The sequence below is a fragment of the Nilaparvata lugens genome, chromosome 11 (genome assembly GCF_014356525.2).
Source record: "Nilaparvata lugens isolate BPH chromosome 11, ASM1435652v1, whole genome shotgun sequence".
Lineage (NCBI taxonomy): Eukaryota > Metazoa > Arthropoda > Insecta > Hemiptera > Delphacidae > Nilaparvata > Nilaparvata lugens.
Genome location: NC_052514.1, coordinates 20,186,176 through 20,200,501, shown reverse-complemented (window position 1 = coordinate 20,200,501; position 14,326 = coordinate 20,186,176). Strand labels below are relative to the sequence as shown.

Here is a 14,326-nt window from a genome sequence, read left to right as displayed (position 1 = left end):
TGAATAGGAAATGTTTTCACTTTTTAGTTTCTTTGAAGACCTGTGGATGGGTCCTCTTCCAGATATTCACTTTTTCTTTTTCCTTCCTTGGATATTTTCCTTGTCCCTCCGCAATGCATAGTGAAACTGAAATGAAGACTAGCATCCTAGGTGTTTGATTCTGGTGACAATTTTACTTAGTTTTGTGAAAGGTTCCTTTATGGATCCCCCTAATGATTGCAAAATTGTACCCAGACAATTAATAAGCTGTTGTCATAGCATTAATATAAATTTGGAATCTATCTGGGTGTTTTTTTGTGATAGTTTATTCTATTATATTAAATATTCAGTTACTCAATAAAAAGGCTTTTACCTACTTCAGCATTCACTTGACATAATAACTAAGTTGGTAAATTTTCCATTTTTATTATGTTATCAATTAAAAATCAAGAGTTCTCTTCATTTGCCCCAATAAAATATATAAAATTTGTTCTCCAGCAATAAATGTATCGGAATGGCATATGAAGTTCAAACCAGAAACTAAGGGAATACATTTTGTGATGTAGTCAATGCTTCAAATCAAGTGATCAAAACTCTATCCTTGATTCGCTAGTGAGTGGAGAAACATTGAAATGAATCATTATCGTCAATGATATCTGTAGGAGAGTAATAAAATATGAATAACCACTACATGGCTATTTCAATAGGTTCATTAATTACAGCAGATTCAAATTACTGCATATTGCATTGATCTGTTTCATACGCGACCATAAAATATTTTTTTAGTACTACATCAAGTCCTTTTGAAGAAGCTGGCTTTCTTAGACAAGGTACTCGACCATGAACTTCAAATAAACTCACTTAAAGTATCACGGATGATATTATTAGATGCCCGTAATGTTAGTCATTGCAAGTAATTCAAGATGTGATTCGGTGTGAGGATGTGACCTTGTGGTTGGGTCACGGCAATGGCAAAAATCACTTCACACATTAATTCTTACGCTCTTATTGAAAATACGTCATCGCTGAATAGATTATCGAAGTATTAACTATATAAAGTACTGTACCACGAAATGACCCCATTCGTGGTTTGCTGCTCAGTTTATTGAATACTGACCGAGCTTGAATGTATTACTATTATCATCAGAAATCATGTTGTACGTTGTACCAAATTTGCTATTAACTATTTACTAGGTTAATATTGAAAGTTCCTTTCCACATTTTTCAGTGAATTGTAATCCTAGGATCTGTCATCAGTGATATTTTCGAATTTGAGATTTCATACTATACTGCGACTTACTTCAAACTGTCAGAATTGGATGCATGAACAACATTTATAAGGAATGCTGACTGTTTTGAATTTGATACATCCATGCAATAAGTTTTCTAGCACTCTATTGTTTATTTTTTTTTTTTGAAAGGACGGATTCAAGGATCCAAAGGTTCAAAGAACTCCACATGTCAACCGAAGCTTATTGTGTTCCCAAGTAGTGTGTTGTCAGGCAAATCAATACCTGAGTCCTTGACAAGAACCAGGAATTTCCCTATACTAACATCCATTCATCACCTGGTTGCTTGTCGCAATCCAGTGTGATATGCTTGGCAATCTCTTCAGAGCTTCAGAATGATCAGTCCTCGTGACCTACGTGAGTTCCACTCCTGGCCTACTTTGAAGGTCCTTCCGCTGAGGAAGGGGTGGCCAAGTTGCTTCAAGGGCGCCTGGCCACCCTTGACTCAGCCTCTTGACCCACATTTGTGCCTGTAGTTTCACCCATCTCTGGTCTCTTGGGTTTTTTCTTTTTGCCCCTCCGAAACTTCGCAGGGTCAAAAGCCTCACCTCTCCCAAGAAGTTTTGCCTAAATGACCGCCCTTCTTTGAGCAGTGGTGAGGTTTGGTCTCTCCACCCAAAACTCGTGATCTAATCTAGCACTCTAACTTCATATTATAATCCGCTGTTCATCACCTCTTTGAACAATTATTTGCGAATATGAAATGCTGTTAAGTAGATGGGTGTCTCAAGAAAGTGTTCCCTCTTTTCTTCTGTATTAGAGAATATGGAAAGCCCTTGCTATAAATTTAATGTACATCAAATAAATATTCTTACCATCTTCAACTTAATTTTCATACCATCATGTTCATACATGTTCTTTAGTTGGATTTCTCACATTTTTATATTTCACTCCTAATTTATGTTTCTCTCATTATGCATGCCTCATTGAATATGAAATAGCTGAAATTCCTGTCTTCCTCCAAACTTCCTCAAGACATTTTACCTGTGTGTCTACATCACAAAACCAGTTCACCTAAGTTTCCAATCTTAGAATATGAATAATTCTCAATAACTTCTGTGTCTCAACTCAACACCTCCCTTCAGTTATAATCACTCTCAGTAGGCTACCCTTCATTATAAGATTTAAAAATTTTTCTTGAAAAGTTGAAACTAGTTGTGTTATTATAGAATAGAGGTAAATTTTAATTGTGTTTCAAGGTATAGAGAGTATAAATTGTTGATTCTAAGGTCTGACATAATTATGTCTTCTATGTAAAAATATTTTCCTCTCTTCTCTTGATGTAGAAAGTATCCACATCTTTCTCAAACAGAACTGCATCACAATTTTCAAGTTGGGATTACCAAAGCGAAACGCAACATCAGATTCCACTCATAGTTTGTAAACACGCGTCCTGGATTTCTGTTTTACATTTCGGCAATGTTGAAGGGCCTGTTCATTGTCATCACGATTATCATGCAGACTTTGTTGGCCTGGTAGCGTGAAATCAAACGCTCAAGTAAGCCACAGTCGTTGCCAACGTGAAGAAAGTGATTTTGTTTAGCGTGATCTTGTCGAATAGTGCGATATTTTATTCAGAGTAGATTATAAGAAAGGATTGCGTTCAGTTCACACGCTGTCAACTCACAAAGTCACAAACTAGATCGAAGGAGTTCCTGTTCCATCATCCAACAACCGATTCAGTCTGCCCTGCTAAAGTGAGATTCACATCGATCTGTCAGCATCGGTTGAGTGGGAATCATTGAAACTATTCTCGTGGGATGCTGAAAGTTTGCAGTGAATCTGACTATCACCTTGACTCAGATCTATCAGCTTTGCATTTCTCTGTACTGCCATCGAGTCTGTGTGTAGTCTTTGACAGTGGGCTGTTACTGTATAATACTGAGAATAGTATAGGTATAATATAAATCATGACAAATGTCTTCACTCTTGTCCTGCAACTTGTAATAAAATAAAAATAAATTCGTATGGCTTTTGTTGGTGGGGAGTCCCTTGCGGGAAGGTCCCACCGCCTGAATATATAATTTAAGCCGTCAATGGGCCTTACGACTGTCATACTTCAGTCGGGACCGACAATTAACGTGCCCATCCGATACACGGGAGTTATCTGGTTAAAATCTTTTGGTATTGAGAGGGTTTGAACCCGGGATCTCTATGCTGCGACACAGGCACTCTATCCACTAGACCACGGATCACTCCGTAACTTGTAATGAAGAACGAGATTAGAATAACTTTGTTCTCCACTACTGTAAAGAGTACAAGTCATCTTGATTCAGTCAAGGGTTATAATGATTAAACTGAGATGTTGTCCATCTAGGCTTTTGCTATCATACAGGAATGATCTTGGGCTTGGGGAGTCCTTATTTGATTAGAAGACAGTTAGGCTCAACTCACACTTACACGACTCAGATCGAGAAGAGACTCGACTCTAGTGGAGAGCATGTGATCCAAATGGTGACACTCAGACCAGTCGATTCTAGTCTCCGCGACGTCACCATTTGAAATACATGCTCTCGACTAGATTCTCTTCTCTTCTCGATCTGAGTCGCGTAAGTGTCAGTTGAGCCTTAATCCTGATTTCAAGAGAACACCTTTTAGAATTGTATTGGAAATACAGTAGTATAATACTTAATACGAGCTATGAATATAACTATGAAAACTATGATAATTGAAACGGGCTCGAGAATATGTTAATTTCATAAGAAGGATGTGGTTCTCAGAATTTCATGTTGTCTGTTTTTTTATACACAGTTTTGTAATTAGAATGGTCTAATATTGTTGTAGTATTTTGCAAGAATAAGAAATGCAACACAAATAACATTATTAAGTACTTCAATTATTTTATTTAGTTATTATTAAGTACATTAATGGAATATAGGTAGACCAATTACGCACCTCTGTTATTTTGAAAGTCAGTAACGAAAACAATATATTTAAACACTAGAAAATATGTGAATGATTCACTGAAAACAATATGTTTATGATTCAATGACACTGAGGTTTCCAAGACTCTTAAGCGTTCAACAAATTCTATGTTCCTCTGGTACTCTTCATGATCTCCAATACTAGGTTGTTGGATCGTTCACAAGATCAATTTCATCTTCTTATTGGATGTTCGGATAGTTTATGTAGATTTAAAAGAACGTTCTTTTGCAACATGCAGGCCTTGAAGACAATATACTCCTTTTGAAAAAACTAGTGCACTTCAACCTGTAGTCAACTTCATGATAGAAAAATGTATTTTTATGGGAACGCCCATAGAATTACATCAATAACTTGTAAGCTCAATAGGCATTCAGAAATTATCGAATTATACTGCAATAAAGCACCTAGCTGTCAACATTTAGAAGCTCAATTTCATAAATAAAGTGAATTCTATTACTGACACTATCAAACTCCGGAACAAAGCTCGAATTCAAATTATAGTTCTGACAGTGGTAACGATATAATAGCGTGATATATATTCACGTAGCGTATCATTATAATCGTAAACTCCTGGAATTCAATCGTGGCTTTGATTGAATATTGTCTTGAAAAAATCAAAACTGGATATTATCCAGTAGTAATCGCATTTATAACCAACTCTCCTAATTTGAAAATTACATAGTCGGTGTGCAGGAATTTTTACGGGTAAATAAATGCACCACAAATCATCCATTAATACCGGTAAAGAAATGCACCAATATGGATAGAATAGTGATTACATTGGTTTTTTCTCCAGGCACTCATGATTATCCTCATTAAACTAGAGATAACAACGTGATTAGTTGGAAAATTCTTTTGGTACGTGCTTCTACTCGTGACCTTAATGTTTTTAAGAGGAGCTATTTTCATATTATGCAGATTGAGTTACTCGGTTTGTAGTTTTTATGAAAATGGGGTGATTTCAGAATAGAGTTTCCAAGTTAGGAGAGTGTTGATTGAGTTCGATTTATCAAAATTGCCATCTTGTACATTTCACTTTATTTGAGGAATATTGATTAAGCCTTTCCCACTTTTTCCAATCATACTAAAATTGATTGATTGCCAAGATTAGAACGCTTGGAATTCTTTGTCCTAATATTATTAAGACATTCTATTTGAATTGATCCACTTTTTTGAACGTTACTCAGAGTAGTCTAGTTCTCTAGTTCTACTCAAATTTTGTTTCTTTTGCATAGGAATTGTATCTAATTCTCTATAATAGATCCCAGTCTCCGATTTCCAATGAACTACATGTTTTTTGAATATTCGAAACGAAATCATAAGGTCATACTGGAATGTATTTTTAATAGCTTTTTGACAGTTTACTTCACACACACCACGTAATTATAATTAGTGTAATCTATAATATATTTATCCATCTAGTTAAATTATGTAGCCTATTATTATTAAACATATATATTATTATTGGTTATGTATTATAAAAAAGTTCGTAGGTCTATCTTATTGAACGATTAAAAACTCGCACCAAATATGCATGACAAGGGGCACTATGTAATAAATTCATAAGTCCAATATTTGGCAGGCTTATTCTCAAGTAGAAGAGAATCATGCATTTCTCAAAAAGGCCGAGAACCCTTGACTGTATTTATTCTACTTTGGACTTCATCTCGAGTAATGAAAAGTATTTACAAGTATTTAAGTAGTACAAATTTAGAGAGTGCTGGTCGTTTTTGATTTAATTTATCTTTATTAGTAAACTATAACAGATATTTAAATATAGCAATTAATTATTAAAAACGTTGGAGAATGAGTGACTATGTATTTATTATAACAATTATCATCTTGGCTTTCATGATACTCGATTTGGAATCCTATTAAAAAAATCTACAACCGAGCAAAGCTCTGACAGTCTTATTAAAAGTATTATATTAAGTCATAAAGTCTGGTATAATTTCCCATTTCCCATTCAGTAATCATGTTTAATTCTCAAAAATAGACTACGGGATACGAGAGTACAAGCCTGTGTATAAAGCTGTGTACGAGAAAGTTATTACCACAGAAGAAGGAACCTATTGATGTATGCGATGTTCTCTACTCCGTGCTATTACGTATTTGAATCCTTAACTTGCATTCTTAATAATATTTACGGTACCTAACCGGTACCTTAATATTGCTCGAGTATTGAATTTTTTCTCAAGATGTAATAACGTCACATAAACTTATTATTTGTTTCCGAACCCGTACCTTGGCTCTTAAATTGGCTCATTCCACGTTAAGCTTTCGTTTTATTATTTTTACTAAGTTTACACTTGTATCAAAATAGCTCACGTACTCTATGTATTAAACAGAATGAAGATCAGAAATATATAATCATTATAAAAAATGCTCTTGTGATCCAATTACTCAGAACCGGTCCCCATTATATTCATATGCATCTCACCTTATACGGCCAACTAATCAATTTTATCTTACTTTAATAAGACAGGTGATGCCGCATGGCTATCATATACTCTGATTCGTCCTTCTAGTTTTTTCAACTCCTGAAATTATACTAATAAATTTTTATTGTGCTCCGAGCTAGTATGAGATTCTTCATAGTTCCATCAAATACTGTAATTCAAAGTGAATTGATGGCACCAAATTGAAATAATAATTGGTGTAATTGAAGCTGAAAGGTCATTAATAATTGTTGTGGTTTGTCTATGGAATTGCAATGAAATATTTTTGTCAGACATGGGTTCTGTGCATCATCCTCAGATGATTCCGCCTTATGTAGTTACTGCATTCCATAAAGATTGCAATCTGAACAATTTATTCAACCACATTTGGTTGCGATCTCTTGCAATGCTTGGAGCAAATGGAAGTTACAATATTCAGGACTCAAATAAATGTTGAAGACTTTCATGACTCGAATTAGTTGAAGCAAGAGACTTCAGCTTTGGGGAAAGTCAATCTTTCGAAACAATTTGCTTAGATTTTTATTGTGATGTACCGGTACTTATCAGTGTAAGTTCGTCAATACTGGACACCATAGTTAGCAACATATTTTTTCATACTTTAATATTCTTATGAATAATACAAAAAATAATCTATAATCCCATTACTCTCGCACTAGGAAAATTTCGCGTATATAAGGAAAAAACTCTTGAGGAAATATTTGTGTAAATTAGGCTATGCACATTCTTGTTTACTTATTGATTCTTCCAATATTAATGAATTACCTCATAATGATCTCTGGAACGTGTGTTTATCCTCTTCGAAGAAGAGATTTTCAAGGGTTGTACAACTAGATAAAAATTCGCCTTTTTCTTCAAGTGAATTTGTTATCAATGACTGATAAGACACGATAATTACTTATATTGACGTTCATTAGAGGCTGATAGAGCTACCCATTAATGAATACAGAAAGAAAACACAATTGCATATCCTTCATCCTTCTTATTTCTCGTTGACTCTTCTCAAATCCCCATCAACAACTGCTCACAGATTGATTGAAAATCGTTTGCTAAGGAAATCTCTCACCGCAGAACACCCATGAGTGATAATAAAATGTTGCGAACTACTTGTTTTCTGAGTAGTTTACTGTCAACATGCGAACGAGTTAGACAAATTGGCCAAGACAAATCAAAGAAACCACATTTTTGTACTGCTCTTGATGGTACAGTATCGTAAAGATTGGTAGTAATAATCGAAGTTCCGGTTTTTCACTGTTTGTTTGCATATGTTTTGAATACCGTACACCGATCGTTGCATAATAACGGCACGGTTTGTAATGATGATACAAGAAGTAGGCTTTGTACAGGCTGAAGAGTTCTCGACTACTATTTTCGAATACGAATTAGAGATCAGCTGACGATACCCGCATAATTTGCTAGGAAGGCGATAACTCTTCCACTCTCTTCTCCTCTCTCACTCCTTATCTTCTATCTCTCTTCCTTTTTCGTGTTCACCAGCTTCTTCTTTGAATGATTGAATGCGTGACATGAATCGTAATGTCATGCAAGCTGTTTTTGGCTGCAGTAGGTGGATCCACTTGTAGCATTCAATACTCTCAACACCTTTTTCTCCACAGCCAAACCTTCGAACCGAAAACGTGAACATGTCAACAAGTGGATGGATACACACAACATAACCTGTAATCAAATGTTTCCACAGTTCCGAATCTAAAGACTGAATCAGGTTTCAAGGATGTGGTGTGTTCTTGTACGTGTATTTGTGGGTAATTTTGTAGTTTTCACCTGGCTTAGGTGAGACATTATCGCCTTATTAGAACGACAAGTGCTCTTCAAAGCTATCAATTTGGACAAGATTGTCCCAAAACTATTCCATCTCAATCGATCTCTGATCTCGATTTTCATCACGTGCAGAGGCACATACACCTGAATGCTATGAATTTAGTTAAATTATATGAAAATAATCAAGAAATGTCTCAATTAATCTGAAAACCTCTTCTCTGGAAATCTAATCCATTCAACTGACTTCAAATAAGAAGCTGAAGAAGAGGGAGCTGTTATATATTACATTTGGAAGACCTTTTCTTATGTCAAAAATTGATCATCAAAACTATTCTAAATAAACCTGGACTTTTCCCAACCAGTTTAACTTTTCAAGAATTCGATGTTCTCACAATTAGGCAATTATATATTTTGAATGTAGTAAAATTTATTATGAAGCATAAAACTGATTTCCCTCTTACAAATAATGCTGCCAACAGCCTGTACAACTTAAGACCTACAGCAAATAATTATTCAATTTACAATACAAACATTGAAACATCAGAAGACAACTTATATACATAAGCAGTAAAATCATTAATACAATCTCCGAACAGTATATTGAATGAGCGAAAATAACTAAACAACTAAAACAGGATATTAACACCTGGATCAAATGCAATAATTACTTCTTCTCTCTATGAGATGTTTCTCTTCAAAGTTTACTCATCTAGTAATTCATTACAGTTACTTATTTGTAATTCATCCAGTATTACATTTTTTTTAACACCTGGTTCTATCGGTTTCTTTTTTCCATCCTTCCCTTATTATTCTTCCCCCATCCCATCCTTTCATATCTACCATCTATTTACTTTTCCTGATACCTTTTTCACCTTCTCAAGGTTTCCCCAGTACATGGATATCCATAGTTGGAAAAACCCTTCAATCTTCCATCCTTTTTTTGCACCACTTTCTTTTTATTTTGTTTTAATGTGTATTGTTTTGTATGTATTCTTTTTTTTATTCTCTGTATTGAACTTGTATGTGTGTGTAAAAATAAATTGAATATTGAAAAAAATAGAAGTCAGAAGATTGATAAATATTGCTCTTGAAAATCATAACGGTTTTCTGTGGTGTGCGAATTCGAATTTGAATATTCTGAAGCTCCAGAGTGGGAATCTCAACCATATTCTGAGAATTTCGATTGTTGAAGATTTTTTTATGCGAATTTTGTGATTTTTGTATGAAGGAAAAGGTGAGTTTAACAGCATGTTACATGGTTAGAATAAAGATTGCATTGTTAATTCTATAATATGGTTGATTGAAATAATAAAACATATTGATTTAACTCATATTACTGTCTATCGTTCTACTTACCGTGGTGAGAATGAAAATATAAATAAATAGCAGACAATCAGACACCTGCAAAAAATATTGTTAGATTAATTAGGAGAATAATTCAATACAATGATAAAAATGAATAATAATAGAACTCATGAAGTTAACAAACCATCACAATGTTTAGAATGAAATGATAATAATAATAATAGAGGAATAGTACTCATGAGATCAACAAGCCAATAAATACCCTTTATTAGTAGAGATAATTTTTTCGGTTATCTCCACAAGAATTGTGTCATAGAAATCTTCATTCAAAATTAACCTTTCGAGCCAATTCATTCACATCGGTATTCAGATCACTAATGGCAAAGATGCCATAATTTATTACCAGTCTACCCTATGATATTTATCAGGAATTAAAAAAAATTACCTTGTGCAAATTTATGCAAAATATTCATTTTGTAACATCTTTGAATCCACGTAAGGTCCACTTTTTCGACAAATTAATAAGTTTTGAAGTTCCTATGAAATGACATTATATCAAGAACCTTTTTCGCAAATTTATGCAAAGTGTTCAGCCCGGGAATGTTTTGCCCCGTGATATATTTTCTCGATTCTTGTTTGATTAATTGAGTGATGATTTTATCGAAATTTGTGGTATCTCCTCCTTTTTAGCCCACTTCTAGTTGATGAAAGATCTGCTTTGTTGCTTTCTCTTTTTCTCGCATTTAACTTGTCTATTATGTAGACGCTACCTGTGTGAAGAATTCGGGAAGCAGTGATTGCAAAATAGGTACTTTGATTAAAACTAACGTTTCACTGCATATTATCATATAGCATCATCCCACAGTGTTTAACCTTTACGTAATAGGGCCTGTCGGTCACTGTGGCCTCAAACCAACGATCTTCTTCTTCCTTTGGATCTTCTTTCTTCTTCTTTGAATCTTTGAAGAATATCCTTCTTCCTTTGAATCTTCTTTATCTTCTCGTTTCAAGAATCTTCTTCTTCCTTCATGTCATGTCACGAGATGGCCTATATTGAGATTCATTGGAAATTGTCAGCATTGCTCATAAACAACAACAATAAATCTGATTCAAGCAGTGCTGATAGTCTGAAGTGAAGAAAATCCTACTATATGATTGTGTAGGCTGAGTGAATATTGAGTAACGTTTAACCGCTAATAGATATTCAACCGAACATAGCTAATTTTATATTTATTACAGCCATCAAATTTAAATTGAGATTCAAGTATCCATCATTCAATTCACGTAATAGGTACTTTTAAATCTTGGCAATTTGTCATAAATAGAAGCTATCATTGAATCTGCATACCTATGAGTTAATTTGAATAATTTCAAATCGCATATAATTTACGAATTATTGAATAACATTCAATACTTCACTATGCTATAAGGTGCATGAGGCGAATCCTCTTCATCTAATATTCAATAAAAACTATAATAATATACTAAATATACTAAGAATAATATACAAAAAATATACTACTAGTTTAAGTTCACACGTCAGTAAGGCTAGTTTCACACTCATTCGGTTCGTTTCGTTTTCGGTAAATTCCGATAAGTGTGAAACGGTAATTCGGTTTGAATTCGGTACCGAATAGAAACCGCATAGAACCGTGGGCGTTCGGTTCTATGCGGTTTCTATTCGTTGCTAGCGAGAGGCTACTTTCACACACTTTCGGTTCGGTTCGGTTCGTTTCGTTTTCGGAAAATTCCGATAAGTGTGAAACGATGATTCGGTTTGAATTCGGTACCGAATAGCAACCGCATAGCACCGAACGCCCCCTCGACACGAATAGGTTTCATCATATTCGAATCCGTTGCTAGGGAAACAGGAAAAGACAAATAATTCCTTTACACACGCTTGCCTTTTTTGTTTTTATTTAAACCTGATATCGTGATTATCCGTTTCAAAATTTTCCAAGTCAAAATCATATATGGTCAATTCATTTCTGTTAGTTCACAGGAACATTTTTTTCCCAATGAATAGTTTGCTAAATAAAAAAATAAAATAATATGAAAGATATAAATTAAAACTCAAGGAGAATTTTTATTTTTTTTGTTTTATTATTCCACGAATATTACATGATTTCATCAATGGAGAGAAGAGATGAAGTTTATATACCATGTGTCAAAACAAGGAACAAATTTTTAATTTAAAAAAATAATCTCTCTGAACATCCAAAATTAACATAAGAAACTATTCAAAAAGAAACTATTCTAGAAATTCTCAATTTTTAATTAACTTTAAAATTTTGTTGTTCAAGAAATAGCATCTTGCAATTTAACACCAGCTGTTATATTTAAATATACCAGTATGAGCTGTGAAAATCCAAACACAGCTTTGTTTGAGAAGAAAATACCTAATTAGAACCGTACGAATTAAAACCTGGCATGTATGAAAGCCTCATTCGTTTTCGGTAACGAACCGAACCGAACCGAAAACGAATCGAACCGAATGAAACCGAAAGCGTGTGGAGCTAGCCTATAAAAGTCTCTGGTACTTCTGTTTTGTTTCTTCTTGCTGAAGATTTCAAGAATCTCTTCAATCAGATCGAGTCAAGCATACAAACTATCAGGTGATCAGGTCTGCACTTCCTCACCCAAACCTCAGTGATTATTATACTATGAGTTCATCAGAATGATAGATGATGAACTAAGTTTCAAATTATGAGAAAGTATTATGATAAAACTAGAGTTCTCTATTCATCTATTTGACTGGAATAATGAAAGTTTAAGGAGAAATTTTTCAATGAAAAACAACAAAATCAGATATTCTATTAGTTAATCAACTATAATAACTATTGATATAGTTTTCATAGGTTAGTTCATAATATAATCGTTATCATTATTTCTCACGTACCAATCTTAAACTCATGTGGGAATGATAATTCCCTAACTCACGTGGTTATTCCTTGGAAAATTATACTTGAGGAATATTCATTCTCATCAGTTATTTCAAAACAGAAAAAAGATAAGTCATGAATCTGTATCAAATTTCTATCTACGTTCCATTGGCTCAACTTTCTTATATTGTTTGAAGAGTTATGCGAGGAATAAGATATAATTACGATTTAGTGGGAGAGTTAAAACTCCTAATAGGTTTTCATTGATTACTCTATTACTCTCTTCCTTATCCTCCTTCTACTGTAATAGAAGCTGGCTGCACAGTGGACTACAATATGAAATAATATCTTGAGCGTTCCCAAGCTCACCTGTGGCCTGGATCACAAAAGACAAATCACCAAAGGAACAAGCAATGAGCAAAGCAGGCCACTCTATGACTCTATTACTCTATGCTAATCGTAAAGTCAATTTGTGCCGGTTGACTTATGGAGTGGTTTGAGCACAGAAGATAATATAACATAAATAGATATATATTGTGCTATGTTATCAATGGTATACTGTGTCACAACTTAATCGATCCGCATTTGTAACATGAGCGAAGCATAATATCGGGTGGCTTCCTTAGTTGTTGCTGTTATCCATTGGAAACAAATGAAAGTAATAATTCATGTGTGGTTCCCAGGCTTTAGTCCGCTCGCAATCCTGTCGTAATACGGTACTGCCCTTTGGGAATGAACATAGTTTGCAATGAGAAAGGTGCCATATTTTAAACGCTTGTTTCAAAAGAAAGTGGCATTTGAGAGGAGGAGGAATGCTTCCTAACGCTGCCTAACTAACTAGATGTTACCTATTGCGAATGCGAGTGTCAAATAAGTCTTTGCTTTTTATCTTGATTGAGGAGAAAATATCAATGAATGTGAGGAAATAATGAATGCATACTAGAAAAATGATAATATTTGATTGAATGAATGGTGAAGGATGCATAGCACAAATGCATTTTTATCAAATTCTTGTAATTCCACGACTATTCAAAAATTTAGTTAGCCATTAGTAGATGCCACTAAAAATGGGAGAAGTTAATTTTTGAAATAATTCAGATAGAATTTTCGTTCGATTTCCACTAGTATATTAGGTTCCTACGGCATAGCAATACCTTCCCCCTACTAGGTTTAAATTTAGAAATTCACTATCATATTCTTCCTCCTCACCACTTTCCAGTTTATAATACAAGTTAACAATGAATTCGAATTTAATAAAATCCATGTCCATTAATTCTCCATCAATCATGATATTACTCATTTATACACACCTTCAAATAATAATAATAATAATAATATCGAGTGACCTGGCTGGCTCAGGTCTGGTGTCAGAGTTTTCAGGTCGCAGCTGATCAATCTCAGGGCCTCTAACATGACCTAACGACTGCTTTTTAGGCAGCCGGGACCGACGGCTTAACGTGTCCATCCGAAACACGGGAGTGGCCCGAGATAAATATCTTGCCCGGGCCGGGATTTGAACCCGGGCCTCTGAAAAATAAAGCCAGCATCTCATCCACTCGACTACGGCCACTCCTACCTTCAAATAAAGTGGTCGCTCATTCGTTCTGTCTCAATCTAGGATTTTGCATTATAATAGTGATCAAATGGCTTGACGTATTTCTTGAATAACTATGACATCCATTCATTAATTGGGAAAATTCAATCCAAATTA

At 34.4% G+C, this 14,326-nt stretch overlaps 1 long non-coding RNA gene across 1 annotated transcript in view; it reads right to left on the bottom strand.

Annotated features, from left to right (window-relative positions):
• Window positions 1-14,326, bottom strand: part of LOC111056338 — a 75,826-nt gene that overhangs the window by 26,829 nt on the left and 34,671 nt on the right. The window contains exon 2 of the long non-coding RNA XR_005572479.1: window positions 9,785-9,829. This is a non-coding gene — a long non-coding RNA (uncharacterized LOC111056338). The remainder of the gene's footprint in view (window positions 1-9,784; window positions 9,830-14,326) is intronic.